Raw genomic sequence first — 14609 nt, 5'->3', positions numbered from 1 at the left:
AACAGCCACGCTCGAAGCAGCGTTTACCCATTGCGCCACAAAAAAAACGCAGCCCTTGCAGAGCAAGGGGAACAACTACTCCAAGTCTCAGAGTGAGTGACGTTTGAAACGCTATTAGTGTGCACCCCACTAACTAGCTAGCAATTTCACATCGGTTACACCAGCCTAATCTCGGGAGTTGATAGGCTTGAAGTCATAAACAGCGCAATGCTTGAAGCATTGCGAAGAGCTGCTGGCAAAACGCACTAAAGTGCTGTTTGAATAAATGCTTACGAGCCTGCTGGTGCCTACCTTCGCTCAGTCAGACTGCTCTATCAAATCATATACTTTATTATAACATAATAACACACAGAGATACGAGCCTTAGGTCATTAATATGGTCGAATCCGGAAACCATCAGCTCGAAAACAAGACGTTTATTCTTTCAGTGAAATACGGAAGCGTTCCGTATTTTATCTAACGGATGGCATCCCTAAGTCTAAATATTGCTGTTACATTGCACAACCTTCATGTTATGTCATAAGTACGTAACATTCTGGCAAATTAGTTCGCAATGAGCCAGGCGGCCCAAACTGTTGCATATACCCTGACTCTACGTGCAATGAACGCAAGAGAAGTGACACAATTTCACCTGGTTAATATTGCCTGCTAACCTGGATTTCTTTTAGCTAAATATGCAGGTTTAAAAATATATACTTCTGTGTATTAATTTTAAGAATGGCATTGATGTTTATGGTTAGGTACACGTTGGAGCAACGACAGTCCTTTTTCGCAAATGCGCACCACATCGATTATATGCAAGGCAGGACACGCTAGATAAACTAGTAATATCATCAACCATGTGTAGTTATAACTAGTGATTATGATTGATTGATTGATTGTTTTTAATAAGATAAGTTTAATGCTAGCTAGCAACTTACCTTGGCTTCTTACTGCATTCACGTAACAGGCAGGCTCCTCGTGAGGCAGGTGGTGAGAGCGTTGGACTAGTTAACCGAAAGGTTGCAAGATTGAATCCCTGAGCTGGCAAGGTAAAAATCTGTCGTTCTGCCCCCGAACAAGGCAGTTAACCCACAGTTCCTAGGCCGTCATTGAAAATAAGAATGTGTTCTTAACTGACTTGCCTAGTTAAATAAAGAATCCAAAAATACAGAATTCCGATTGTTATGAAAACTTGAAATCGGCCCTAATTAATCGGCCATTCCGATTCATTGGTCGACCTCTAGTCCATAATACTGTATGTACACTGCTCAAAATGTACAGCTGTGTGTCATCCGCATAGCAGTGACAGTTAACATTATGTTTTTGAATGACATCCCCAAGAGGTAAAATACACTGCTCAAAAAAATAAAGGGAACACTAAAATAACACATCCTAGATCTGAATGAATGAAATATTCTTATTAAATACTTTTTTCTTTACATAGTTGAATGTGCTGACAACAAAATCATACAAACATTATCAATGGAAATCAAATGTATCAACCCATGGAGGTCTGGATTTGGAGTCACACTCAAACTTAAAGTGGAAAACCACACTACAGGCTGATCCAACTTTGATGTAATGTCCTTAATACAAGTCAAAATGAGGCTCAGTAGTGTGTGTGGCCTCCACGTGCCTGTATGACCTCCCTACAATGCCTGGGCATGCTCCTGATGAGGTGGCGGATGGTCTCCTGAGGGATCTCATCCCAGACCTGGACTAAAGCATCCGCCAACTCCTGGACAGTCTGTGGTGCAACGTGGCATTGGTGGATGGAGCGAGACATGATGTCCCAGATGTGCTCAATTGGATTCCTGTCTGGGCAGGCCAGTCCATAGCATCAATGCCTTCCTCTTGCAGGAACTGCTGACACACTCCAGCCACATGAGGTCTAGCATTGTCTTGCATTAGGAGGAACCCAGGGCCATCCGCATCAGCTTATGGTCTCACAAGGGGTCTAAGCATCTCATCTTGGTACCTAATGGCAGTCAGGCTACCTCTGGTGAGCACATGGAGTGCTGTGCGTCCCCCAAAGAAATGCCACCCCACACCATGACTGACCCACCGTCAAACTGGTCATGCTGGAGGATGTTGCAGGCAGCAGAACGTTCTCCACTGCGTCTCCAGACTCTGTCACGTCTGTCACATGTGCTCAGTGTGAACCTGCTGTCATCTGATGAAGAGCACAGGGCACCAGTGGCGAATTTGCCAATCTTGGTGTTCTCTGGCAAATGCCAAACGTCCTGCACGGTGTTGGGCTGTAAGCACAACCCCCACCTGTGGACGTCGGGCCCTCATACCACCCTCATGGAGTCTGTTTCTGACCGTTTGAGCAGACACATGCACATTTGTGGCCTGCTAGAGGTTATTTTGCAGGGCTCTGGCAGTGCTCCTCCTGCTCCTCCTTGCACAAAGGCAGAGGTAGCGGTCCTGCTGCTGGGTTGTTGCCCTCCTACGGCCTCCTCCACGTCTCCTGATGTACTTGCCTGTCTCCTGGTAGCGCCTCCATGCTCTGGACACTACGCTGACAGACACAGCAAACCTTCTTGCCACATTGATGTTCCAACCTGGATGAGCTGCATTACCTGAGCCACTTGTGTGGGTTGTAGACTCCGTCTCATGCTACCACTAGAGTGAAAGCACCGCCAGCATTCAAAAGTGACCAAAACATCAGCCAGGAAGCATAGGAACTGAGAAGTGGTCTGTGGTTACCACCTGCAGAACCACTCCTTTATTGGGGGTGTCTTGCTAATTGCCTATAATTTCCACCTGTTGTCTATTCCATTTGCCCAACAGCATGTGAAATTTATTGTCAATCAGTGTTGCTTCCTAAGTGGATAGTTTGATTTCACAGAAGTGTGATTGACTTGGAATTACATTGTGTTGTTTAAGTGTTCCCTTTATTTTTTTGAGCAGTGTATTTACAGCCTCAAAAGTTTGTTTTTGTGAAATATTTGTGATTCTGCATTACTAATTGGGACAGAAAAGGCAGTTTACACCTTCTGTTACCAGCTTTTGAAAAGAAAGTTAGCTGCACACAATACGGTCAAGATCGACTCATATAAAGTGGACAACAATATCAAACTCTTCTTTCATCCTTGTTCTTTGAGAGGCTATATTCTATCTGCATGCTAGCCCCACCTGGTGGTTGTGAATATCAAAGGCATATCTGTCTAACTGGGTGAGTTGTGTGAAATAAATATAGATCTTCAAGTAATGCTTTGTTTTTGCCTCAGAAGGACACTATTTGAATGTTGAGGGGTTTAAGCAGCACAGCAATTTCACAAAATGTAGAGTCTTAAAAAGGTCTGTATGTCTGCAATAAACAGCATCCCAGGTCAAGATCAAGATGAAAAACATGGACAACAATGTCAAACTCTTCTTTCCTCCTTGTTCTTTGAGAGGCTATGGTCTGTCTGCATGCTATCTCCATCTGGTGGTTGTGAATATCAAAGGGCTTTTCAGCAGCACAGCCGTTTCACAAAAAGTGGAGTCTGCAATAAACATTAACCCAACATCATATACACTTTTTGTGTTCAGTTTCCCTCACAAGGACAGCAAAGCCAACATCCTCTTGGGACCCCTGTAGAGCCCTTAATGTCCCAATGACATGAGTACCAACATTAGAATGACATCAATCGGGCCTCCCGAGTGGCGCAGCTGTCTAAGGCACTGCATCACAGTGCTTAAGGCGTCACTACAGACCCGGGTTCGATCCCAGGCTGTGTCACAGCCAGCCGTGACCGGGAGACCCATGAGGCGGTGCACAATTGGCCCAGCGTTGTCTGGGTTTTTGCCGCCCGTGATGTCCTTGTTCCATCGCGCTCTAGCGACTCCTTGTGGCGGGCCGGGTGCCTGCCAGTTGTACTGTGTTACCTCTGACACATGGTGTGGCTGGCTTCAGGGATAAGCGAGTGGATGAGGATGCATGGCTCTTGACATTCGCCTCTCCCGAGTCTGTACTTGCAGCGATGGGATAAGACTGGGATAAGACTGTTACCAATTACCAATTGTGGACATCAATCGCCCTCTAATTCACATAGCTGTAATGTAGGAAACTGTGCCACTTGGGAGGCCCGATTGATGTCATTCTAATGTTGGTACTCATGTCATTGGGACATTAAGGGCTCTACAGGGGTCCCAAGAGGATGTTGGCTTTGCTGTCCTTGTGAGGGAAACTGAACACAAGGCCAGTGATGAATAGGCTGACAGTGTCTCTTTCACCAACGCTGCACTCTTCAACAGTGAAAGGGTTACCATAGCAACCTTACATCATATGTCAAGGGGATACAATATGTTTGCGTTGCTCATCCATTCAGCCGATTATGTGGTACATCTATTGGAGGACATTCTCTTTCACTGGAACTAAAACATTTTTTCCCAACAAACTGTAACGTACATACTGTCCAAGCCAGGGCCGTCTGTAAAATGAAGTCTATAGAATGTCACAAAGTTTGGCAGTGATGGTGAGACAGTGAAGTGTCCTACTTTTGTGTGCGCCATGAAGGGATTACAGATACAGTGCCTTCAGAGAGTATTCATACCCCTTGACTTATTCCACATTTTGTTATGTTACATTATGTTACATTATGAATACAAAATTGATTAAATAGATGCTTTCCCTCACCCATCTACACACAATACCCCATAATGACAAAGTGAAAACATGTTTTGGAAATTATTGCAAATTTATTGAGGTGTGAATACTTTCTGAAGCCACTGTATGTCTGTTATCTAGGGTAGATCAACAGAACACGGAACACACAGCAAAATTACAAACAAGAATACTGTAACTGATTATCAATGAACAACAGATCACATAGCTAGCAAATCTGATCACAGTAAACAGATCGCTAACAGGCTGTTACCCAGTATCAACAGCATGGCAGGTCTGCAGGCTGTTGCAGTTTCTTGTTTATCCTTCCTGTGTAATGAACTGTGAAGGGATGGCATTCACACATAAACATACCAAGGGAGAGACATACGGAGACTACAGTTCAGGCAGGATGGGATAGAGATGTCATGTGTAACATTGAATGGGTTTGTGTACCTGAGGAGCTTATGGTGAGCGAACAGGCCCTGTCACAGTTTTGATGGAATGCCTATCAGTGGGCAGCTGCCTTGTTAAAAATGGCCTCAGCAGTTTTGGTTCCATGTGTGAAACAGAAAGCATAAATCATTTCTAGATCCATCACAATTCCATTGTAATAACATCCTTGTTTGAGGCTGATATACCACAAAAATGGAAAGTAAACATTTGTTTCAACATTTGAGGACAATAATTCTCATTTTGGAGGACTCTTATTCATATGAACTTGGAGGAGGAATGGGATACAGCATCAAACAAACCATAGAAGGGGCCTCCCAAGTGGCGCAGCGGTCTAAGGCACTGCATTGCAGCGCTTTAGGCGTCACTACAGACTCGGGTTCGATCCCAGGCTGTGTTACAGCCGGCCGTGACCGGGAGACCCATGAGGCGGGGCACACCTGGCCCAACGTTGTCCGGGTTAGGGGAGGGTTTGGCCGGCCAGAATTTCCTTGTTACATTGCACTTTAAACGACTCCTTGTGGCGGGCCAAGCATATGCAAGCTGACTTCAGACACCAGCTGGACAGTGTTTCCTCTGACACTTTGGTGCGGCCTGCTTCCAGGTTAAGCGAGCAATGTGTCAAGAAGCAGTGTGGGCAGGGTCGTGGTTCGGAGGAAGCATGGCTCTCAACCTTCGCCTCTCCCGAGTCCGTAGAGGAGTTGCAGCGATGGGACAAGACTGTAACAACCAATTGGATATCACAAAATTGGGGAGAAAAAGGGGTACAACAAAATGATAATAGAAAACTAAAGGTAGAAGAAAACGAGTAGTTATTCAGAGTTGATTTAAAAAACTGCTTGTCTGCTCCAACCCCTAAGACCCCTATAGCTAGTGTCTTCATGTTAGGTTTATTTCTAGTATGGCCATAGTGGAATAGAGTAGGGAAAACCACATTCTGTAGCTGGTCTGTTTGTTCTGTGGACTCCACAGCTGCAGCAGTGCCTCTCTCTCTCTCTTGTCTGGAAGCTGTTGAGCTGAGATTCAGATGTTCTCAACCCTTCTGGGACACATCAATTTAACAGTGAATAGCAGAGAGGGGTCTGCTCAAGAACACAAACACGGCTAGAACAGAACATTTAAGGATATAGGAGGAATGTAAAAAATCCCAATATGTAAAACATTTCCACTCAACATTCAATGGGCTTTTCATCCATATGAATCCTCTCTGAAAATGTTGGGCCAGGTGAAGGTCAGAAAAGGATACTGTTTTGTCTCTCTTGTGATAATGCATCAATGTTCTTTAACTTTCTCATGTAAAAAAAGAAGGCCAACACATTTTCTTTGTTTTTATTCCAAGCAGATGAGAAGCCAGCAAAAAAAGCCTCTAGGCCAGGTGTCTTTGACTTGGTAACTCTCCAGCAAGCTGCGGACCAAACAAAGGCTTATTGTGGAATCTCCGGGAAGCCTGTGTTGTTGGAATGGAATGCCCCTCTATTATATAGGTCAGCACTGGACATTGAATCACTCACCATAGGATCTCTGAGTCTGTTATTCACACTACTCCTCTGTGACAGGGTCTCACATCCTTCTTGTCCTGTCCTCACTTGCCTCAATAGAATCTGTTCGTGGAACACAGACATGACAATGACCCGGCCATTGTTGCTGTCTTGACATGGCCAAGATATATCAAACTAATTGCTTCATTCTTTTTTGTCACTCATCATCCTCGTGTTCGTGCTCAGAGTCAGGAAAAGAGTCAGGCCAACTGGTGGGTACAGTAGCATGATCTGTTTGCACAGTAAAATAAGTGGTGTACATTTAACTCTGAAAGTTTTAAATGTACACTATTTTCAGTGAACATATACATCCCACTGAACTGGTATTAAATAACACTTTTAAAAGTGTTAAAGATTTAACTCTGTGGCAGTGTTTACCATTCAATTCTTACAGTGTTCAAGTTAACTTGATTGTGGTGTTTGCATAGCTCTACTGTAGAGTAATAGGCAACACCTACAGGGTAAAACATAACACTTGATTTAGAGTTAATTGAACAGTGGCTGATGCTGCTACACTTTCTCAGTGTACGGAATGAACACCTGTAGTGTTACAGTAAATCGTTTTGGGATTTTGTTTTAACACTGTATGGTGTAAAGCCTAATTTGCATTTTCCCAGGGAGCCTTTTCTTGTTGAGTGAATTGTAGGGTTACCACCAATGACTGTTTGTTAGTGACAGAGACATGGTTATTGAATTCTTTCATTTTAAAAGCCGATGGCTTTCACAAAGTGAGTACCTAGGTGAATGCTATCATAAAAAATGTACTCCATGAAAATACAATACTTATATCATTAGGCCTTAATTTGATGGCTTAGTTTTTAAACTCATGGTTTAAAGGCCACATCAGCAAGTAACAATATGCTGAAATTACATAACAATAACAAGGCTATTTACGGGGCACCGGTACCAAGTCAATGTGCGGAGGTACAGCTTAGTCGAGGTACAGCTTGACTTTGGTGACTGGAGTCTTTGACAATTTTTTGGGACTTCCTCTGACACCGCCTGGTATAGATCTCCTGGATGGCAGGAAGATTGGCAACAGTGATGCACTGGGCCGTATGCACTACCCTCTGTAGTGCCTTGTGGTCAGAGGCCAAGCAGCTGCCATACCAGGCGATGATGCAGCTGTATTACTTTTTGAGGATCTGAGGACTGACCAATCTTTTCAGCCTCCTGTCTTGGTGTTTTTGTTCCATGATAGTTTGTTGGTGATGTGGACACCAAGGAACTTGAAGCTTTCAATCTGCTCCACTACAGCCCTGTCGATGAGAAAGGTCTCCTCCTTTTCCTGTAGTCCACAAGCATCTCCTTTGTCTTGATCACTTTGAGAGAGATGTTGTTATCCTGGCACCACATTGCCAGGTTTCTGACCTCATCCCTATAGGCTGTCTCATCGTTGTCGGTGATCAGGCCTACCACTGTTGTGTCGTCAGCAAACTTTGTGATGGTGTTGGTGCCTGGCCGTGCAGTCATGGGTGAACAGGGAGTACAGGAGGGTACTGAGCACGCAACCCTGAGGTGCCCTCGTGTTGAGGATCAGCATGGCACATGTGGTATTACCTACCCTTACCACCTGGGGATGGCCCGTCAGGAAGTCCAGGATCCAGTTGCAGAGGGAGATGTTTAGTCCCAGGGTCTTTAGCTTAGTGATGAGCTTTGAGGGCACTATGGTGTTGAACGCTGAGCTGTAGTCAATGAACAGCATTCTCACATAGGTGTTGCTTTGTCCAGCTGGGCAAGGGCAGTGTGGAGTGCAATAGAGATTGCATCATCTGTGGATCTGTTGGGGTGGTATGCAAAATTGGATTGGGTCTAGGGTTTCTGGGATAGTGGTGTTGATGTGAGCCATGACCAGCCTTTCAAAGCACTTCATGGCTACAGATGTGAGTGCTGCGGGTCTGTAGTCATTTAGACAGGTTACCTTGATGTTGGGCACAGGGACTATGGTGGTCTGCTTGAAACATTTTGGTATTACAGACTCGGTCAGAGACAGGTTGAAAATGTCAGTGAAGACACTTGCCAGTTTGACAGTGCATGCTCAGAGCACACGTCCTGGTTATCCATCTGGCCCCACGGCCTTGTGAATGATGACCTGTTTAAAGGTCTTATTCACATCTGTTATGGAGAGTGTGATCACACAGTCGTCCTGAATAGCTAACGCTCTCACGCATGCTTTAGTGTTGCTTGCCTCGAAGCAAGTGTTGAAGTTATTTAGCTCGTCTGGTAGGCTCGTGTCACTGGGTAGCTTGCGGCTGTTCTTCTCTTTGTAGTCCGTCATAGTTTGCAAGCCCTGCCACATCTGACGAGCATCGGAGCCAGTGTAGTATGATTCAATCTTAGTCCTATATTGACGCTTTGCCTGTTTGATGGTTTGTCGGAGGGCAAAGCAGGATTTCTTATATGAGTCCAGGTTAGAGTCTCGCTCCTTGAAAGCGGCAGCTCTACCCTTTAGCTCAGTGCGGATGTTGCCTGTAATCCATGGCTTCTGGTTTGGGTATGTACATACGGTCACTGTGGGGACTATGTCATCGATCCACTTATTGATGAAGCCAGTGACTGATGTGGTGTACTACTCAATGCCATCGGAATAATACTGGAACATATTCCAGTCTGTGCGAGCAAAACAGTCCTGTAGTTTATCATCTGCGTCATCTGACCACTTCCCAGGAATCAGGAGGATAGAGTTATGGTCAGATTTGCCAAATGGTGAGTGATGGAGAGCATTGTATGCATCTCTGTGTGTGGAGTAAAGGTGGTCCATTGTTATTTTTTCTCTGGTTGGTAGAAATGAGGTAAAACAGATTTAAGTTTCCCTGCATTAAAGTCCCCCTGCCAGGAGCGCTTTTTTCTTGTTTGCTTAAGTCCCCGGCCACTAGGAGCGCTGAAAACCCAGCCATCTGTATGTTATCCATGTAAACATAAGATATTACAGTTTTTAATGTCCCATTGGTAGGATAGTCTTGATCAGAGTTCATCCATTTTGTTATCCAATGGTTGCACGCTGGCTAATACAACTGAAAGTAGAGGGGGATTACTCACTCCGTCGAGTCCTACGAGGTGTCTGAAAACAGATTTAAAGTTTCCAGTACTGGGTTATCGCTGTCCTGATATCCAGATGCTCTTTTTGGTCATAAGAGAAGCTCTTTTCGATCATAAGAGACTGGGGCAGAACAAAATAAGTTATAAATAACGTGAAAAAACATTCTGTTCCACAATTCTGTTCCATGTCATTCGGTTTTTTTCTGCATAAATCTCTGGATGTAGCATTTTCTAAATAGTTTGCCCAGAAAATGTATGGCCTAATCCATTGCACAGCTACTTATCCGAGGGCCATCTTAACAAAAAGGCACTGTCATCTCAGATTTTAATCAAAAGTGCATTACCATAACGCAACGCTTCCTATTCATGAAAATCCAAATGAAATTAAATAAATATATTCAAACACAAGCTAGCCTTTTGTTAACAAGTCATCTTTTTCAAAATATGTGTAACAAGTTTAGCATGGCATAATGCTATGCTAGGCTGTGCTGGCAGCAGGCAACATTTTCACAAAAATTAAATCATTTACCTTTGAAGAACTTCAGATGCTTTCACTCAGGAGACTCCCAGTTAGATAGCAAATGTTCCTTTTTTCCAAAAATAATATTTTTGTAGGTGAAAAACGTCACAGCCTGCTTGGCTGAGAAATCGACAGAAAAATACTTCAACTATAATGCATTAGCATAACGCAACTTTTTCTATTCATGAAAATCGCAAATGAAATTAAATAAATATATTAAAACACAAGCTTAGCCTTTTGTTAACAACACTGTCATCTCAGATTTTCAAAATATGCTTTTCAACCAAAGCTACACAAGCATTTGTGTAAGAGTATTGATAGCCTAGCATAGCATTAAGCCTAGCATTCAGCAGGCAACATTTTCACAAAAACAAGAAAAGCATTCAAATAAAATAATTTACCTTTGAAGAACTTCGGATGTTTTCAATGAGGAGACTTAGTTAGATAGCAAATGTTCAGTTTTTCCAAAAAGATTATTTGTGTAGGAGAAATCGCTCCGTTTTGTTCATCACGTTTGGCTAAGAAAAAACCCTGAAAATTCAGTCATTACAACGCAAACTTTTTTCCAAATTAACTCCATAATATCGACAGAAACATGGCAAACATTGTTTAGAATCAATCCTCAAGCTGTTTTTCACATATCTATTCGATGATAAGTCACTCGTGGCAGTTTGGTTTCTCCTCTGTTCAAAATGGAAAAATGCACGCACCTGGAGATTATGCAATAGTTTCAATGAGGACACCGAGCGGACACCTGGTAAATGTAGTCTCTTATGGTCAATTTTCCAATGATATGCCTACAAATACGTCACAATGCTGCAAACACCTTGGGGAAACGACAGAAAGTGTAGGCTCATTCCTTGCGCATTCACAGCCATATAAGGAGACATTGGAACACAGCGCCTCAAAAATCTGGCTCACTTCCTGTATGAAATTTAATCTTGGTTTAGCCTGTAGCATTAGTTCTGTGGCACTCACAGACAATATCTTTGCAGTTTTGGAAACATCAGAGTGTTTTCTTTCCAAAGCTGTCAATTATATGCATAGTCGAGCATCTTTTCGTGACAAAATATCTTGTTTAAAACGGGAACCTTTTTCATCCAAAAATGAAATACTGCCCCCAGAGGTTCAACAGGTTAATGCAACCACTGTGTCAGATTTCAAAAAAGCTTTACGGAAAAAGCACACTATGCAATAATCTGAGTACAGCACTAAGCCACAAAAACAAGCCATACAGATACCCGCCATGTTGTGGAGTCAGTAAAAGTCAGAAATAGCGTTAGAAATATTCACTTACCTTTGATGATCTTCATCCGAATGCACTCCCAGGAATCCCAGTTCCACAATAAATGTTTGTTTTGTTCGATAAAGTTCATCTTTATGTCCAAATACCTCCTTTTTGTTAGCGCGTTTAGTTCACCAATCGACATTCACAAGGCGCAGGCAAGTCCAGACGAAATTCCAGACGAAAAGTCAAAAAAGTTCTATTACAGTTCGTAGAAACATGTCAAACGATGTATAGAATCAATCTTTAGGATGTTTTTAATCATAAATGTTCAATAATGTTTCAACCGGACAATTCCTTTGTCTTTAGAAATTAAAAGAAACAGAGCTCGCTCTCACAACCACGCGCCTGACTTAGCTCTTGGCATTCTGCCAGACCCCTTAGTCAAACTTAGTCAAACAGCTCTTATTCGTAGTAGAAGCATGAAACAAGGTTTTAAAGACTGTTGACATCTAGTGGAAGCCTTAGGAAGTGCAATATGACCCAATAGACACTGTATATTCAAAAGGCAATGGCTTGAAAAACTACAAACCTCCGATTTCCCACTTCCTGGTTGGATTTTTCTCAGGTTTTCGCCTGCCATATGAGTTATGTTATACTCACAGACATTATTCAAACAGTTTTAGAAACTTCAGAGTGTTTTCTATCCAAATCTACTAATAATATGCATACATTCGTTTCTGGGCCTGAGCAGCAGGCAGTTTACTCTGGGCACGCTTTTCATCCGAACGTGAAAATGCTGCACCTTATCAGACAGCATAGGCAGCAGCTCTATCGAGATGAGATTATGACTTGGAATTAAATAATAAAGTCATCAAATAGGCCTAAAACAAATGTAATATATATACACAGCAACTGACATATTTTACTAAAGTAAAGTAAGGTGAATAAATGATGATTAATAAGTGATAAGCAGTAATGGGCAGTTACTACCATCATGGGACTTTTAATAATTGTTTTATTCTGTGTTGTTACAGCATTCAATCCACATAATGCATGGTGCATTTAATGTCTAAAAAAACGATCAAAAACAGTTATTTTTTAGTAATTCTATTTTGTATTTATTTTTGTTTAACCATTATTTATCTAGGCAAGTCAGTTAAGAAGACATTCTTATTTACAATGACAGCCTATCTGCGGGGGCGGGGGCTGGGATTCAAATAAAAATAAATGAAGTAAAAATATAGGACACAACACACATCACGACGTGATCAGAAAGAAACCGCCCGTTTTATGTCATCTAAAAAGATGGGGGATAATAGTTGGTAATTCTATATATTACAGTGAGAGCATATAAGTTTGAGGGCGTATAACTCAAGTTTTCCACAGACAAAATGTCTGGTAAACATATTTTGAGATATGTCACTATTAGATCATTAATCCAGTGTCATTAACATTGCAAACCATAAGATGTCCATTTTATGCCAGTTCCAAGATGGTCAAAATACTTCTTTACCCTATATTACTGTAACGATCTTCTTTGGAATGAGACCAAAGCGCAGCGTGGAAATTGTTCATATTTAATGTTCACAAAAAACACTCAAACAAAATGACAAATGGTGAAAACGAAAGCATACAGTTCTGTCAGGGAAACAACCTAAACAGAAAACAATCACCCACAAAACACAGGTGAGAAAAGGCTACCTAAGTATGATTCTCAATCAGAGACAACGAACGACACCTGCCTCTGATTGAGAACCATACTAGGCCAAACACATAGAAAAAAGAACATAGACTACCCACCCCAACTCACGCCCTGACCAACCTAAAACAAAGACATAACAAAGGAACTAAGGTCAGAATGTGACAATTACAGTGAACTTTGAGGAAACATAATTCAATTTTAAAACATTAAAAATGGATGGTAAACATTTTGTGACAGGTGTACCACTAGTAGATCAATAATCTATTTTCATCAACATTGCAAAGCATAACATGCCCATATGCCAGCTACAACATGGAAAAAATACTTGTTTTGTCCTATTACAGTGAACTTTTAGGGAACCTAATTCAATCTTAACACAGTAAAAATGGATGGTAAACATTTTTTCACATGCCACTATTGGATCAATAATCCATTGTGAGCTAAATGCACCATGCGTTATGTGGGTTGAATGCTGTAACAACACAGAATAAAACAATGAATACAAGTCCCATGATGGTAGTAACTGCCCATTACTGCTTATCACTTATTAACCATCATTTATTCACATTACTTTACTTTAGTAAAATATGTCAGTTGTTGTATATATATCTTACATTTGTTTTAGGCCTATTTGATGACTTTATTATTTCATTCCAAGTCATAATCTCATCTCTATAGAGCTGCTGCCTTTGCTGTCTGACAAAATCACTATTTTAGTAGTTCTTCAAAGTAAATAAGGCATACTTTTATGACTGCCGAATACCAAGTATCACTAACTTATTTTCAGGTAGAGATACCTCACAAAGCAGTTGATCTCTATCCCTCTAGATTGGCTTTCTTCTGTCTCTTCTCTCCGGCTATGATTGCACCATAGAGATATATAGAGGACTCATCTTAATATCTGTGCCATTATAGCATCTGTGACAGCATGGGCAGTGCCATTGAGGCTACAACCCATAGGAATCCGCACCCAGTTGACTACTTTAAAATGGCAGAAGCATGGAGAAAGCCCTTAATGGGGCTACGAATGCTGAAATGGCCTTTTGGCCACCAGAGGCCTCTATCAATTTCTATTGTCTGCACCACACAGACCAGACAAGTAGGCACGCAACAGATTATGGTCATTGTAACTAAATTAATTACCAGGCTCTGGGCGCTAAACTATGTTGAATATTGGCCTGTTGGAAACTACAACTCTCTACTACATTGCACAGTTCCAGCTTGAGCGGATTTATCTCTAGAGAAACTGTGCATTGCGCTCACTAAAAAAAATGTATGAAACGGGATTCAAATCATTTCACTTAGTTGCTTAGCACTAGGCCTCTTATGCGATGCAATGGTCATCACACTAGATTAATGATCTATTAGTCGCACACATCTCAAAAAAAGTATACCAGACATTTTTACTGTGATTTTTTTGGACATAGGGGTCAATCAAAGCCTAAAATGTTGTGAGTGCGTGAGTGTGTGTGTCTACTGTATTTGTGTGTCATGACTGTAAAGACATTTTTTCTTTCACAATTTAACATTTGGTAAACAGCACCCTGGTAGGC

Source organism: Oncorhynchus nerka, linkage group LG18 (genome assembly GCF_034236695.1).
Source record: "Oncorhynchus nerka isolate Pitt River linkage group LG18, Oner_Uvic_2.0, whole genome shotgun sequence".
NCBI lineage: Eukaryota > Metazoa > Chordata > Actinopteri > Salmoniformes > Salmonidae > Oncorhynchus > Oncorhynchus nerka.
This window is presented reverse-complemented; position numbering follows the sequence as displayed.